The sequence below is a fragment of the Papaver somniferum genome, chromosome 4 (genome assembly GCF_003573695.1).
Source record: "Papaver somniferum cultivar HN1 chromosome 4, ASM357369v1, whole genome shotgun sequence".
NCBI lineage: Eukaryota > Viridiplantae > Streptophyta > Magnoliopsida > Ranunculales > Papaveraceae > Papaver > Papaver somniferum.
The window spans coordinates 153,297,464-153,316,056 of NC_039361.1; the positions used below are offsets into that span (position 1 = coordinate 153,297,464).

Sequence of the window (18,593 nt, forward strand, 5' to 3'; positions counted from 1 at the left end):
TGATTCACTTGAATCGGTTCATGAACTTTTATAGCCACGGTTTGCAAACTGCATTCCTTAGTATTTTTAAGTTTAAGTTCAGAAATCATCTTCAGATATATAACCTTCTTAAGTTCGCAGACTAGGTTCGCGGACTTAAGCAACCGGGCAGAGTTTACAAACTCCAGCAAAAAATCTCGGCAAAAGACCTTCCGCCGGTTCGCGGACTGGTACTCACGCAACTAGTTTGTCAACTCCAGCAGAATTTCTCTGGATGAGAAGTTCGCGGACTTGGAAACAAGCCATTCTTCTGGTTTCTCTTGATCAACAAAGTTCGCAAACTTTGGTTCAAGTAATATGACTTATACATAAATGTGTTTCCACAACAATGCTTATGTCCATCACTGGTTATGTAATCTAAACTCTCATTTCAATCATTGAAACATTCTTAGAGGAAGTTATATAGTTGTTACACCATTTCTCGTCAAAGCAATTTTCAAAGTGATTGAAACATATCATGACTTTCGTCACTAGGTAAAGATAAATTTGATCGAAGCGAAAAGCTTAGCAACACATATTTCGAGATATATATAGGCGAGGTATACTCGGCTCGAAATACCAAATGTGTATAATCCAAGTCTATATATATAGCATACGACTTCTTGTCTCAAAGAGTAGGAGATAGAGTAGATAGACTTTTGAGTGATAGATAAGTTCAAGTCTTCACATACCTTTTTGTCGAGAAGTTCCACCGGTTCCTTGAGTAGTTCTTCTACTTGTATGATGAATCGCCATGAAATCCTTGAGCTCAACTACACTTTCTATCATAGTCCGAGACTTAGCTATAATAGAATAGAAATCAAGAATTATAGTTTTGATCACTAACATTGACAAACATGCTTGAGATAGAAACGCATGCGAGGTTGACCGAGCAATGCTCTAACAAAATTAATCGGTCATACTCGATACAAGAGAACCTATGGAGCAATGACTAAGTTAATCATGAAAATAATCAACCCAGTAAAAAATGCTCAAACATAAGATAACTTACGGAGTCATAACTAAATAACCAAACAAGATGATTAATCTAGTTCAAAATGATCGACATAAAGTATCTCACGGAACAACAACAAATCTAATTATAAAAATAATCAACTTGGTTGTTTAGTGCTCAACATAAGACACATTATGGAGCCACACATTAATACATAAAATATGGATCAGGGAAGATCAATTATTGCGGAATACACAAGGATTCGTTCTATTTTTCTATCACCATTTGCACAATGACATCCAATATACATAATCCTTGAAAACAAAAGATTTTAACCTATCTTCCATTAAAAATTGACATAATAGGCTTAACGTTGGACATAGCTATGTGTAATCACAATAATGGATATTCCAAACTCTAGTTATTCTTGTAAGAAAAACAAGAAAAATAAAAGATTTACTAGGGAAAATAGGAACAAGAATTACTCATCTTCTTCCTCATCGGAGATACTCCAAGATGCTTGAATTGTGTTCAATTCTTCCTTGAGCTCGGGAAACTTCGTTGTAACCAAAGACAATTGTTCTTGCACACACTTCACCCTTGAATTTACCTTACACACACCCTTGTGTATTTTTTGAAGAAGACCCAAGGTGGTAGGGTCACAGTCATTAAGTGAAGCATCTTTTTGTCTTTTGCACACATTCTCCCTTATGCACCTGAAGGTACAAGGACGAACCAGTTTTGGAACCCCGAGAGAGTTGTCGATTGAATCAAAACCAGAATCACGGCAAATTTGACCAATCAAGAAAGGATAACCTAACATCTTGATTGGAGAAGTCATCTAAGTCGTTTGAGAAATGATAAAGCCACAAATATCGAGACTTTGAACCCCCGATTCAAGGAAATAGACCAATTCCGCAAACTCATGACTCCACCAAGAATTCTCAATTGTGGAGGGACAAAGATTGGGGATACCAAGCTTTCCAAATGCCATCAATGCAATACTAAGATCATTTGTAGGAAACTTTCCTTGATTCCAAGTTACCTTCTTGCCACAAATCCCACGAGAGATTTCATCACATGATGGACGTTCATCACTAGGTCTAGGAAGACGCACGTTTCCCAATGGAATGTTGGTAATCTTCAAAATTAATTCTCTATCAACAAGAAATCATTTTCTATTTATCATGGATTTGAATTCCATCTTATTAAGATCAACATCATGAATGTTGGCATAGAAAATTCTTGTGAGAGAATCAAATCCTTGACCATAACCATCAAAGATGTTTCCAAGATTGAATTTTTTGAAGAAAACTAAATCCTCTTCATTCCCACTAGATAGATCCAATTTCTTTTCTAGGATAAAACCTTTAGATGAAATCTTTTCAAAAATTCTAGCACAAGAATCATCCACAAACCTAATCATAAGAGAAATTTGATGACAAGAAAAATCCATGCTAGAGGTATTTGAGCTTTTGGAACTTCTTTTCGAGCCCTTAGAATTCATCATGAAATATAAGAAATTGAAAGGAACAAGAAGAATTTACTTACTTGGAGTGAATCTTGAACACCCTTTCGTTTCCAAAGAGACTTCAATGGAGGAAGCACGCAAAACCCTAGAGGTTCACGTACACAGACTGACGGAATGAAGAAGAGAGTGCGCGAACTTCTTCTTTACAAGACCCATAATGGGCTTGGACCCATTTGTGAACCGCGACCCATACAAGGAAGTGGGTTTTTCTCAGCCGATTGCACATCAAAGGTTATGCATCCCATGACAACACACTTTATGAGAGACGATGGATGCAGTAGAAAGTTTAAATTGGTATTCTAAAAGTGAATAACAAAACTATACACAACTCAAACCATTTCTTGCCCCATTTCAAGATATATACACATGGGGTATTGACAGGCTTGTTACCAAGAGGCATAATGTGCAGAGAAATTCTCATGCAACATTTCTGGTTGATATGTGTGAACAGTCCCCGTGATATACTCGATGTAATGACGATAATCAAGGCAGTCAGAGCTTTCTATCCTTCGTTTGATATGACTAGAAGGGATATCCTTCTGATTCCTACGTTGTACAACATGTACAGAACCCTCTTCGGAGTGATTCTTAGACTTAACAAAATTAAGTTTTTCTAAAAATTTAAAAACGCTTTCAAATGCCGTGAATAGATCTTTATCAATTCATCCATTATGATAGTATTCCTCATAGAGATCAAAAGTTAATCTAGTGAGGGTCCATATCCTTGAGCGCGATGAACGTTTCCTCAATCTTCCCTTCTTTTTATTTTTTCCTTTAGATTGATACCCATTATCTAAAACTTCCCTTTTAGATAAAGTGAGATTATCAGGAGAAACCGGAGGTTTTGTCCATAATAATCTTTGAGCAATCTTTAAGGATTTATGGCGTGCGTTACAGATGCCAAGAGCAAGTTTTCCAAATAAATTTCCCATAGGACAATTTTTAAGGAATGAACAAACACAAACTTATTAGGTTTAGAGTGTTTGCCTGCTCTGATACCAATTGAAAAAGCTGGGGTCTAACAACCACACCCAATATTTCGCTTAGCAATCTATATGGACAAACTCCAATATACTTTCTAGAGAATCAACTAGACAATCAGACTCAATCTAGAAAAAAAGTATATCAAAGAGTTTTTATCTCTATCTCTCGATTTAAATCTTACTCAAGCAAACTGCGAATGTCAATTTAAATACAAGAGAGATAAACTTGGATGGTACCAAAAACCAATATCCAAGTGTCAATCAATTTAAATCAACAACCAAAAGGTCAGATATTCTAATTGATTGAACAACGTACAACCTGTATTATTTCAATTATATAAACAAATATAATGTAGAAAATAAATAACACATACAACATAATTTTTTTAACAAGGAAACCGAAAAATGCAAAAAATCCCCGGGACCTAGTCCAGATTGAACATACACTGTATTAACCCGCTACAAACACTAGCCTACTCCAAACTAACTTCGGTCAGGACTGTAGTTGAACCCCAACCAATCTCACACTGATCCAAGGTACAATTATGCTCTTATGTCTCTGATCCCAACAGGATGCTACGTATTTGACTCCCTTAGCTGATCTCACCCACAACTAAGAGTTGCTACGACCCAAAGTCGAAGACTTTAATAAACAAATCTGCATCACACGGAAAAGTCTATGATAATAGATAAATCCGTCTCCCACGAATATACCTATGAGTTTTGTTCCGTCTTTCGATAAATCAAGGTGAACATGAACTAATTGATAAACCAGTCTTATATTCCCGAAGAACAGCCTAGTATTATCAATCACGTCACAATAGTATTAATCGACGCAGCGAAAAAAGATATTGTGGAATCACAAACGATGAGACGAAGATGTTTGTGATTACTTTTTATCTTGCCTATCGGAGATAAAAATCTCAAGCCAATTATTACAATTGTACTCTTATGATAGAAACAGTAATATCAGATCACACAACTATAAGAAAAGTAGTATCGGTCTGGCTTCACAATCCCAATGAAGTATTTAAGTCGTTAACCTGGTTTAGAAGAAGAAACCAAAGGTTAAAGGATAATCGACTCTAGATTAGCACAACTAGTATCACACAGAATGTGTGGGGATTAGGTTTCCTAGTTGCTAGAGTTCTCCCTTATATAGTCTTTCAAATCAGGGTTTGCAATCAATGTTAGCTTAGTAACAAAGCATTCAATATTCACTGTTAGATGAAAACCTTAGATTCAAGCTAATGTTTATCAACTGTTAGATCGAAAACATAGGTTGTTATACACAAATGAAATGCACGTTCCTGGTCTTGTGTAACCGTACACAAACTTGTACATTAGTTGGTTCAACAATAGTTAACCAAATGGTTATCCATATGATCACTTTCATATCAACTATATTCTTCTTCACCATAACTAGTTCAAATGACTCAAATAAACTAGTTAGAGATTTGTTCAATTACAAGGAAATCTCATGTACTACACAAGACACAATTGAAGCAAAAACTATTTGATTCACATGAATCGGTTCATGAACTCTATAGTCAAGGTTTTCAATTGCATTCCTTAGTTTATAAAGATAAGTTCACTAAACATCGTTTTTAGACTTAACCTACTCAGGTTCGTAGACTGGGTTCGCAGACTTAAGTTCCGGATGGAGTTCACAAACTCCAACAGAAATTCTCGGGTTTGAGAACTTCGCCAGTTCGCAGACTTAGCTCACGCACTTCTCCGGTTCACTTGATCAATAAAGTTCGCAAACTTCGGTTCAAGCAATAAGGACTTATACATATATGTGTTTTCACAACAATGCTCATATCCTCCAAATAGTTATATAGTCTAAACTCTCATTTCAATCATTGAAACATTCTCAGAGGACGTTATATAGTTGTTATTCACAAACCATTTCTCGTCAGAGCAATTTTCAAAGTGATTAAAACATAAAATGACTTTCGCCACTAGGTAAAGATGAATTTGGCTAAAGGGAAAGCTTCACCAACACATATTTTTAGAAATAGATAGGAGAGGTAAACTCGGCTCGAAATACCAAATGTGTATAATCTAAGTCTATATAGCAAAACGACTTTTGTCTCAAGATAGGAGATAAATAAACTTTTGAGTGATAGATAAGTTCAAGTATCCACATACCTTTTATTCGATGAAGATCCACCAGTTTCTTAAGTAGTCCTTCGTCTTGTATGATGATTTCGATGGAGTTCTTCAGCTCAACTACACTTTCTATCCTAGTCCGAGACCTTAGCTATAGTAGACTAGAAATCAAGACTTATAGTTTTGATCACTAACATTGACAAACATGATTGAGATAGCAACGCATGTGAGTTCGACCGAGCAATGCTCTAACACTACACACTTGATTCCCTTAGCTGATCTCACCCACAACTAAGAGTTTCTACGACCCAAAGTCGAAGACTTGATAAACAAATCTGTATCACACAAAAAAGTCTATTGAATAGATAAATCTGTTTCCCACAGATAAACCTACGAGTTTTATTCCGTCTTGTGATAAATCAAGGTGAATAGGAACCAATTGATATACCAGACTTATATTCCCGAAGAACATCCTAGAAATATCAATCACTTCACATTAATCTTAATCGATTAACGAAACAAGATATTTTGGAATCACAAAACGATGAGACAGAGGTGTTTGTGACTACTTTTCAATCTTGCATATCAGGATAAAATATCGAGCAAATCTTAAAGAAGATAATACTTAATCACGTTAGAAAACCGCAAGATCAGAACACGCAACTATAGATAAAATAGTTGGGTATGGCTTCACATTCCCAATGAAGTCTTCAAGTCGTTAACCTACAGGGTTTCGTGAAAAAACTAAAGTTAAAGGAGAATTGACTCTATCTTATGCAACTAGTATCACACAGAAGGTGTGGGGATTAGGTTTCCCAGTTGTTAGAGTTCTCCTTTATATAGATTTCAAATCAGGCTTGCAACCTAGGTTACCTTGGTAACAAAGCATTCAATATTCACCGTTAGATGAAAACCTGATTATATTCAAGCTAATATATTTCAACCATTAGATCGAACTTAGCTTGTTATACACAAATGAAATATACCTTCATTTAGGTTTGAGTAACCGTATCTAAACGTGTACACTTAGTCGGTTCAACAATAGTTAACCAATGGTTATCCATATGAGCACTTTCATATCAACCTTATTCATCTTCACCATAGCTAGTTCAAATGACTCAAATGAAACTAGTTGGAGAGTTGTTCAATTGCTTAGATCTCATAGAAGTATACAAGACACAATTGAAGCAAAATCGACTTTGATTTACTCGAATCAATTCATGAACATCATACCCACGGTTTGCAAAAGATTGCATTCCTTATTGTATAAATGTTATAGTTCACGAATAAACCGATTTTAGAAAGTAACCTACTTAAGTATGCAAATGGGTACGCATACCTAAGTAGCCAGACTGAGTTTGGTGACGCCATTATGCGTACGGGTACGCATACCAATTCACACCTCCAAACTCCAGCAGAAATGCAAGAAACCCAAACTTTCGCCAGTACGCGTACGTGTACACATACCTTAGTTCCGTACTTCCAACAACCAAACAGTACGCGTACGGGTACGCATACTTGGGTTTCCGATTTTGGATTTTTACAAAAATGTGAATACACACTATGTTTATATCCAAACATGGTTACTTGTTCTAAACTCTCATTTCAATCATTGAAACTTTCTTAGAGGATGACAATAGTTGTTATCCACAAACTATTAGCATCAAAGCGATTTTCAAGTTATTGAAATAATCAATATGACTTTCGTCAAGATTTAGAAATGAACTTGGTTATAGTGAAAACTTACCAACACATATTTCGAGAAATAGATAAGTGAATTAAACTCAGCTCGAAATAGCAAATATGTATAATTGAAGTCTATATAACAATACGACTTTTGTCTCAAATAGGAGATAGAATAGATAAATTTTTGAGTGATAAATAAGTTCAAGTCTCCATATACCTTTTGTTGATGAAGTTCCACAAGTTCCCTTGAGTAGTTCTTCGTCTTCATTTGATGAACACCGTGGAGTCTAAAGCTCAACTACACTTCCTATCCTAATCCGAGACTTAGCTATAAGTAGACTAGAAATCAAAACTTATAGTTTTGGCAACTAAACTTGACAAACAAGCTTGAGATAGCAACGCTTGCGAGTTCGACCGAGCACTACTCTAACGATCTCCCCCTTTGTCAATTTTAGTGACATAACTATCAATACATATAGAATACAAGATAAACAAACTTTGTATCTTTTCATCCAAATGCTTGATCTCCTTGGTTCTTCAACATTACTCGAAATCTTCGTCACTTCCAAGTACTCCCATGGTTCCATAGATGTTCAATTCATCATCATAGTTGTTGAAGATCCGTATCTATAACAATGAGAAAACAATATCTCTCAATCATTGTTATACAGTGTCATAGTATTATTACACAGAATCAAAGTTCAATTGTATCACAACTTCGACAACAATACTATGATGATATGTATCACTCCCCCTTAGTTAATACTTCATCTCACATGAAAACAATCCCCCTTATATAATGATTCGTAAACCATATGTATTTGTAGTGTGAACTACACATTAATTCTCTCATTTTTTGTCAATAAAATTGGCAAAGGTACAAAAATTAGTGGGATCCTAATGAAGTTTCCATAGAGACACTTCATTACCAAAAGAGAAGCACATATCAACTTGTTTTGATGCAATCATATAGCCGAAAGTAAATGCATTCATCAAGGAGTTTATAAAGATACAAGATAACCCCTACAATATTCCACAGCCGCACTCCCCACAAAGATTTGGCAATTAAGCTCAAGTTCAATTAAGAACTCTCCCCCATAAAATGTCATTCCAAAAGGAACAACAAGAGCGACATTGCTTTTACAAGAAAAGAAGGATTTCTTTGGACATTAACATATCAGATTCAACCATTGTTGTTGTGGTAAATGACAAAAACAAACATATCTCTGAAAATAGTTTTATCCAATTTTATCGGGTTTAAAAATAATTAGTTTTTTTTTTACTATGGTCAACTCGTGAACTATTTATTTATAAAAATAAATTATACTTTTACAAAGTTTTTGGTTGGCATCCGAGCGACTAGCTGGGCATCAACCCCTTTTTACTTTTAAAGATAAAATTTTTATTATTAGATAAAGAGTATTACATTAACTAGTTGGAAGCCTAACAAGCTAAGCTCCAACAACGTACTACTACATTAATTGAACAGGTTGTCGTGCTATCCTACCAGCGAGCTTCATGGGAAACCTAGCCAAGGGAGACGAAGCGGATGGAGGGGATGAGATTGTGTCACAAGGGGGCAAGCTAACTCTACTTTACATGTTAATTCCTGCAATATTACGTCATTGGGGGCTCGAACATGGAACCTCCTGGAGCGCATGAAACTTTGGAAAACGGGAGTGACCTGCTGAGCTAGGAGCCTGTTTTTTTAATATAAATATATTAAATATTAAATTTACTAATTGTTACTACTATTATGATTGTTAAAATTATTTTACTTAACCACCTTTTAGTGTATATATATATAATTTCCAAACAAAAAATCAAACTAAATTTAAGTAAATATTTAATTTTTATTTTTATTTTTATTTTTGACAAATTAAATGAAATCATAAAATAGTTTGAAAATAAAATATGATAATATTTAAAGAATAAAATATAAGAAATAAAAAATTGATTGTATATATAATTAAGAGTAATTTTTGTGTTTACAAAATAAAATAGGGACAAAAAGGATAAATCAAGCATTACATCTTGGTGGGACCAAAGCTTATATTTTTGACAAGGTTTGAAAAACGGGTCACGGCTCAGGTCACAGTTACTGGGTGTGACCGTTATAACGCGTTTTGACGGGTGTGAACACATTTTGGGCAAAAAACATGTTATTTAGGAATAAAACGCATTTTTATACGTTATTTTAAAATAACGAGCGTTATAACGGTTAAACAGAAAATAAAAAAAAATTATGATTTGAAATTCATATTTAACGGTTACAACATGCGTGAAAACAGTTATAACGGGTCTAATAACGTTGTTATAACGTTTTTTATATATTATTATTTTATTCTTTTATTTTTTAAATATTAGTTATACTTTTTTAATCTTTAATTTAAAATATAAAGAATTGTAAGAAAATATTTTTATATTATTTTTTATTAAAAAACGGTTATAACTGACCTGAAAACCGGAAAAATGGTCTTAAAAACTTAGGTTAAAATGTTATTTATGTGGAAAAAACGTAAAATTCAATTTTAGAAAAACGGTTATAACGTGTATGAAAACGGAAAAACGGTCCTAAAAAACTGTCGTTATTTCCTATTTATCGGTATTATACAGGCACGGGGTTCGGGGACCCTCACGACCACGGTATATGGGTGTGACCGTTTTAACGGCCGTTTTTCGGGAAAAACGGGTGTTTTTCAAACCTTGGTTTTTGTAGCTTTTAAAAACTCCTCCTCCCCAATTTTTAAATATTGAATAATTTGGAAAGTGCTTTGGGTAAAAAGCACTTTGATTTTTTTTACCAAACATTAATTTAAAAAGTTATTGACATATATAAATTTTGAAAGTGCTTTTGAAAAAATAAAAGCATTAACAAACATTATTTAAATATTTAGATTATATCCGTTTTTATTTTTGCGCCAAACACTAAATATGTTATTGATACTGCTAATACTGGCGTGCCAAACAGACGCCAAGTTAGTGGATCAAAGCAGCTTTAATCGGAAGAATATCAACCCCACGGGCCACACCTTCTACACATCTGGTATTCCATTTTCACCGTGGCCTGAGTTAGGTGATTTTAGGAAATTTTGGTGGGTGATATTAGCGGACTTTCCCTGCCTCGGGGGCTGTTGCTATGACATTGATATTAGTTGAGCTTACTTGAGAGTACTTGCCTTTGGGGCTATTTTGATGTAAAGAGGGAGGCTATGAGTAATACCCTTCAGTAATTATGGGGTGGGCATAACAAACCCACGCTTGTTCTGGCCGCGTCTCCAGCTCACTTCCCTAAAATACGATCTCCGTCTACAGCTATAAATAAACAACTTACCTCTTCATTACTTGCTAAAACTAAAATTCATTGTACTGCGACTGAAGAAAACCCCATTTAACAACACACTGTTTTAGGGTTCGTTCTAGTTCGAAACGTAAAAATAAAATAAAATGGGTATTCTTAATAATCAAAAGGGAAAATCATCATCTTCTTCTTCCGTTGGGCATGTTGATCATAAGATTAGAAAAAAGTGTTTCAAGAACAGAATCAAAGGATTTGAGAAGAAATTTTATGAGTTGGGAAAACTATGTGATGTTAAGGCTGTTGGAGTTGTGCATTCTGAATTCATCAATGGGGTTAAAGCATTACCAGAGAAACCTCATGAATTTGATGAGGTCGTGATGCAGTTTCACGAAAAGATGATGAAATTGTGTACTGGTGAAGAAGAAGAGAAAGTTGAGAATAATCAGAGATCCTGTTTAGGTTACGGTAACCCTAAATTTGATAATTTATGTACTGTTGAATCACTTGTAAAGATTGAGAGAGATTTGGAATCCATATTTGTTATAATTTCCGAGAGAGAAAATCAGTTGAAAGCAGGGGATGTTACATCATCTTCTTCAAAGGGGTTAGTTCCCAATTGCGATCAGACAAAGAATTTTGGGGTAATTGAATCTAAAGATCACCATTACGAGTCCACTTCGTTGGTAGCAGGATCGTCTAACAACGTTTATGATTATGGATTTCCTTGTTCTGATTATAATCAACAACAACCGCAACCGGAGGAGGAGATGAATAAGAGTTTTGGGGTTCTGGAAGCTACTTCGATGGCAGTAAGATCATCTAAGAACTTGGATGATTATGGACTTTCTTCTTCTGATATCTTTAATCAAGAAGAGTACCAACCCTTGATTAGTCTTGATCCTTTCTCTTATGACATGGTTTGTGATCAGCCATTCTCTGATATGATCGACTTGGAGTACCAGAGGTTGAATTGCAGCAGCAGCTATATGGAGACGATGATGAACTTAACAACCCCTGGACCAGAATTTCTTCTGTGTTAATAGTGCTGGCTGGCTGGAGTAATTAAGTAAATTTTTTATTTGTAATCTATTCTATTTCTTGTATTCATGGAGGAGACAATTGATTTGTGATGATAATGTATCTTTCTAGTTTATGTAACTTGATTTTTTCTGTAATATTTCTTGTGTTCATGGTGACAATTGATTTGTTATTAGGAATCAAGATCCAACCTCCTTAAAATTTTTGTAATCTATTTCTTATATTATTTTGGATGTCAGGGTAATCTATTTCTTGTAATTCACTGCAAGTGACATAATGTATGCAACAACTCCGGTTCTGAATGGGCTTGTGTGCATCAGAAAAAATATTTTATCCCATTCCTACTAGACTGCTGTACAAAATGAACCATCTTTCAGATAAGTTACTCTGCTTTTCTTACAATTACTAATGTACTAGTTGATCAGTAAAAACCATCTCTGATTTCATGACATAAATTTCAACCTACCTAGGCTATGTTTATCTACAAGAGCTTTAAAAATGTGATGCCTAATAGTCTTAACAAATTTATTATCTAACGTCATACTAAAAATACGGGTATAGTTGCCAGGCGCCGGCAGATGGATAATAGTATTTGAGTTTCGGGAATATCTGAAAGCACTACTCACACATGTATGCAAACTTATTCACTCTTTCTATTGCTGCACATAAGCTGTTCGATAAAATTCCTGAATAATACGTTCATTTCCTTCATATTCATATATATATACAATATTATAATAGCTATTTGTAAGTTTTAGTGAATTTGTTGAATTATTTTTGTAGGTTGTGAATGGCATTCAAATTAGTGCCTCGATGTTTCTTGTTCACTTCCTTCGCTCAAAACTTGTCCAAACTGAGTTTTTCATCGTATGTTTCTTCTGACTCTCATGAGCTCTCACCAGCTAACGAACTACAGTTAGAGTTCAGGGAATATTTGAAACCGTCCCTTCCATCTCTTCAGACATCAAATGACGTAGACATGGTCGCTAACCTTCTAATAGAGCACCATGATCCTTATCATGCTATGGAATCCACTCTACTTCATCTCAATGGTATAAGAGTTTCTACTGAGTTGGTTCAGCAAACTGTGATTAGATTGAAAAATGTGCCGAACGTTGCATTGGATTTCTTTGTTTGGGCAAAAGAACAACCAGGTTACCACCATGACGGGGTTGCTTATGATATGATGATTGATATCATGGGAAAAGTACGGCAATTTGACGTCGCTTGGCAGTTGCTTCTTGAAATGGATCAGCTAGGTGATAAACCGACATCGAAAACTTTTGGCATTTTGTTTCGGAGATTGATAGCTGCAGGACTTACAAGGCAAGCCCTCCAAGCTTTTGATGACATGGAGAGTTTCACAAAAAGGGAAACTGATAGAGAAGATTTTGTTTACCTTCTTGACACTCTGTGTAAGTATGGATATGCTAAGGTGGCTATGGAGATCTTCAGTGGAAGGAAATCCAAATTTGAACCGGATACGCATGTATACAGTTCTGATTTATGGTTGGTGCAAGTTAAATCGACCCGAAGTGGCAGAGAAATTCTTTAGAGAAATGATAGATCGTGGATTAGAAGCGAATATTGTTACCTATAATGTTCTCTTGAATGGAATTTGCCGTAGAACGGTCTTACACCCGGAAACTCATTTTGAAGGGATCATTCAAAAAGCTGAGAACTTGTTGGATGAAATGCAGAAGAGGGGAATAGAACCAGATGTGACTAGCTACTCTATTATTCTTCACGTTTACAGCCGTGCGCATAAACCAGATTTGTCGCTTGATAAGTTGTGTTCGATGAAAGAAAAAGGGATTTTCCCCACAGTGGGAACCTATAGTTCAGTTATAAAATGTCTTTGTTCATGTGGAAGGCTCGAAGATGCTGAGGAAATCCTTAATGAGATGGTTGCTAATGGAGTAAGTCCATCTCCTACAACTTTTAATTGTTTCTTTAAGGAATATCAAGGGAGGAAACATGCTGATAATGCCTTGAATTGTACAAGAAGATGGGAGACTTGTCATGTACGCCGAGTTTGTCCACATATAATATATTAGTCGGAACATTTTCAAGGTTGAACAAGATGGATATAGTGCAGGAGATATGGAATGACATGAAGGAGAGTGGAGATGGTCCAGATTTGGATTCATATACGTTGTTGATTCATGGATTATATGAGAAACGGAAGTGGGCAGAAGCTTGTGAGTTTGTGGTGGAGATGATACAGAGTGGATTTCGTCCACAAAAGATCACATTGGAGAAGCTGTACAAAGGTTTAACACAAGCTGATATGTTGGCGACTTGGAAAAGATTGAAGAAGAAACTTGATGCATCATCACTTAAACCCTTATAGTAGTTGATAAAATATGGATGACAATATGACTTGGAACCTCCCGTTACAAGTTAAGAACGGTAAGCTGTCGAGTAACTGCTGGATTCTGATGGAAAAGAACAAATTCAGAGGCCTGACTCTTTTGCTTGGTTCATTGGCAACTGCTGGATCCTCTGCATAACCATTATTTAGTGACTTCTCCATGATTGAATCTGCCACCTACATACCGCCTCAACACCTGTTGAAAACTTGGCTTGGAACACGCCTTTCAGCAGATGGTTTGGTTGGTGTGCATTAGCTTCCTCGCCAACTAAGGTCCTTTATCTGCTCTTTCTTCCATTTCCTACGGATCCTGGTAAGGAGTCTATGGTTGACTTGCGTTTATGACTTGCTCCGCTCTCTCTTCAACTTAGTCACTAGTACTACTGGGTGCTGCAGAGTCTCCGACTTGGTTATTGAATGCAGGTTCGAAATCCTGTAAAATTTGAAAAGCTCATTATTGAATGCAGGTTTGCACATTTTTAGAACATTAGTTAGTGCGGCTTGTTGGTGTAGTGTAACAGACATTTTTCTTATGAGTTCTGGGAGATATGGAATGACAAATTGGGTTATCTTTTTTTTACACTTTCCTTACACTTGGGAGTTCCTTGGTTTTGTTTCAGTTGTCAAGTCTCTGTTAACTTTAATTAATGGGAGCTTAGTGTTCCTATTTGGACTGTGCTTGGTTAGCTACCTTGTAGCATTTGCAACTCCGGTAAAAAAAGATTTAGTGTTCTTCACAGTTGTATGATAATAACAATGGATGATCAAGAAAGGGTTTTCAAAGATGGTGCTATTGTTATTGATGCAGATAAGATTATTGCTATTAATCAATCTTCACTCATTTTAGCGGAGTTTGGTACTGCTGGTCATGATGATGTTGATATTATTAATCTCAATGGAAAAATCTTGATTCCAGGTTCTGATTTCAATCTCACTAATCTTTCTCTGTTGAGAATTTATGTTTTTGGTAATTTGGTTGATGTTTTTGATTGTAAATTTATTATAGGTTTAATCAATACACATGTTCATACAGCTCAACAACTTGGCAGAGGAATAGCTGATGATGTTGATTTAATGACTTGGTTACATAAAAGTATCTTGCCTTATGAATCAAATATGACTGAAGAAGATTCTTATCTTTCTACATTGCTTTGTGGAATTGAGCTCATTCACTCTGGTGTAAGCTCCCTCTAAATATCTAGTCTTTCAGTTGTTACTCAGATGTCCAGACAGTATTGCATATTTGATTTTCTGATAGGTTTTTGACATTGCGAATTACAGGTAACTTGTTTTGCTGAAGCGGGTGGACAGCATGTCTCTGGGATGGCAAGAGCGGTGGAGCTACTGGGTTTACGTGCATGTTTAGTGCAGTCAACCATGGATTGTGATGAGGGCTTACCAGAAAAATGGGGTGTTCAGTCGACTGATTATTGTATTCAGGTTTGCACTCAGTCTGTTCTCTTTTATGGTTTTCACATTTCGAAATCTTTCTTTGTTAGTATGCTTTGGGAATCAGTTTCAATCTGTCATTGGTGTTAGTCATTTGTTGAACTTGGTTTTTTTCTCGTGCATTTGGCAACCTGTTTTTTTGGTCCATTATTTGTTGTATGACCAATGTTACTTTATTGACTTATGCGAAGCATCATAATACTGCAGATGGGCGTATTAGAATGTGGTTTGGAATACGGCAAATTATGAATGCAACTGATAAACTACTATTTGAAACTAGAGATGCGGCGAAAGAACTGAACACAGGCATCCACATGGTATGAATCCTTCTTGGTACCATCCATTGTGCATTTATTATCTTCCTAACACCTACTAATTGTTTCTTTTCTTGTTACACTTTTATGTTCCCACGAAACACTGTTTCTTATCATCATAATGCACGTCCCATTGTACTATGGATTGTTTTTCTACTTCCTGGATCAACTATATGATCCTTTGTCCCAGACTCTTGAATGCGTGATTCTTACTATATTAAAATAATTCTGATTGTTCGATTTTATGGTCCTGATTCTAATTTGTTTATTGTTTTCCTTCACAGCATGTTGCAGAGATAGCTTATGAAAATGAATTTGTGACCAAGACTCGAGAAGTTGATCATGGAACAGTTACATCCTTGAAGAAAATAGAGCTCCTACAACCCAACTTGCTGGCAGCTCATTCCATCTGGGTCGATGATACTGAGGTGGTTCAAATCCTTGGCATTCTATCATGCTAAGATTGGTCATTCAATTGAGTCTCTTAGTGGTAGAGATCACGTATTTTAGTCTTCTTAGCGAAGTTTGCATGTTTATATTAATAGTGTCAATTGAGTTTGTAGAAACTAATATCGTTTATATTGGCAGATTGGTTTTCTTTCGAAGGCTGGTGTTAAAGTTTCTCACTGTCCTGCTGCAGCAATGCGAATGCTTGGGTTCGCACCTGTAAAGGAGATGCTGGATGCTGGGATTTGTGTCTCTTTGGGTACTGATGGGGCCCCATCGAATAATAGGATGAGCATAGGTTTGTTCCATATTCCTTTGTTTCATTGCAAATACCCATTTGTCTTGTTTTATAATTCAACTGCTCAATTTACGCTTACTCGCTCTTTAGTTTTCTCTTGCGCCTTGTACCCCCTTTATTATCTGGATTCCTCCAATCAGTAAACGGTTTTCAGGCGAATAACTTGTGTTGTGACTGAATCTTCCTTTGACAGCTGATGAGATGTATCTAGCTTCTTTATTAATTAACAAATGACGGGAAACTTACCTAAAGGGCACAACCGACCCTACAGCTCTGCCTGCTGAGACGGTATTGCAACTATAAATGGTGCAAAATCAGTATTATGGGATAATGAAATAGGTTCACTTGAAGTCTGTAAAAAGGTACAATTAATGATACATATTGTGCTTATGTAATTTATTTCTGTGTCCCGCTTGATTGGTTTATATTGATGGTGCTTTCTTTCTTTCTTTCTTTTTTTCTGGTAGGCTGACATGGTTATTGTTGATCCCTTCTCTTGGTCCATGCTACCTGTACATGACTGGTAGGAATTCTGAAATTGGATTTATGTTTGTTAAAATGTGTCCTAATCACATGGATCAACGCTGTTCCACGTTTTTTGTTTCTTAGATTAGGGCACATTGTAAACTTTATGATACCTTCTGCCGAAAAGCGTCATTTTCATTTGTTCTCCACTCTGCTTCAGATTATACTGCAAACTTGTGGCTTTCTTTTCGTACCCACATTGACAGCTAGCTTTGCGATTTTAGGTTCTGTATCTCATATCTGAATACTATATGTTTCCAATATTCTTTACAATTTTTCAGTTAGTTGCTTGCATTTATCAGGTTGACCAAATGTATTTATGCATCTGTTCTTTTGCAGTATTTCCAGCCTTGTCTATTATAGTTTGCGAACTGAGAATATTGAAGCTGTCATGTGCAATGGTCAGTGGATCATGAAGGACAGGAAGATGGTGAATATAGAAGAGGTATGTCTGAACTTCTTTTGGAAAACAAGTCATCTAAAATAAAATACGACAAGTCTTAGAAACTGTCTGACATTATATTTTTGAAACGCAATTGGCTAATCGTGTGGTGTTCTTGGACAGGGACAAGTTTTCTCAGTAGCAAAAGAAGCTTCTCAGGAACTTTTAAAGAGGGCAGGCATCACAGTACCGAGCAGAATGAACTTCATCTGATTGTGCACGATCCTTGTCAGACGAAGAATTAAAGAGATTTTCGGAGAACAAAAGTCATAGTTGACTCACTATTTAGGATTCGTAGCGAGTTAAATTTTGTTTTCCTGCAGACCAAAGTTGTTCTATGAGTACATCATACTTATTGATTTTGAAAACAAAGGTTTCTGAAAACAAAGAAAACGAAGAAAAAAAATGTTATTTCTGAAAGAGTAGTGTTTGTAATTGTACTACATTGTTACATGAGAAGTGGGCTCAACAACTCTCAAACAGATAGGCCCATAAAAGGTTAGTAAACCAATCAGATTGTCTCTGGATGAGAAGTAGGTAACTCAATTTTTGTTGCTTTATTCTTTATCAGATTCTAGCTGTATATAGAACCATAATTGTTTTCTCAACTAGTAATTCACCAGTTGTACATGCTCAGTAGATGTACTAGAATTTTTCATCAGTATTTTCACTTAATACTAAACTTATTCAGAATTTAAATTTTTTTTACTTGGCGACTTCCGGTGCATATGACTAATTATACTTGCACAAGTGAATAAAAAAGGTGGGGAGGAAAGACATACTGTAGAAGGCAATCTCGTGCAAGGGGTGTCTAATTTTATTGATGATTTAAGGAAAAATCCAATTAGATTTGGATCTGGGTGGAAAGATTTTCCCTAACTATAATCTCGGGCGACTAAATGTCCAATTGCCAAAAATGTAATCTACAAGTGTGGTGTCATAAACAATGTGGGGAGTAAAACAAGAGAACTCTATTATTGATCCGTAGAATTAACGGACAATTAAGAATTGTTTGTTTTTTATCCGTAGATTTAAAATGAGTTGTGGAAATCTAACGGCCGAAAGAAAAGCTACATTTAAAGAGTCGGTGACTCTTTAAATGAATGAGTTCTACAAG

At 35.7% G+C, this 18,593-nt stretch overlaps 2 pseudogenes; both read left to right on the plus strand.

Moving 5' to 3' along the window:
- The first annotated feature begins 11,906 nt into the window (after nt 1–11,906).
- LOC113271614 lies at nt 11,907–14,773 on the plus strand (annotated as a pseudogene).
- Nucleotides 13,994–18,076, plus strand: LOC113273310 (annotated as a pseudogene).
- The last annotated feature ends 517 nt before the right edge of the window (nt 18,077–18,593 follow it).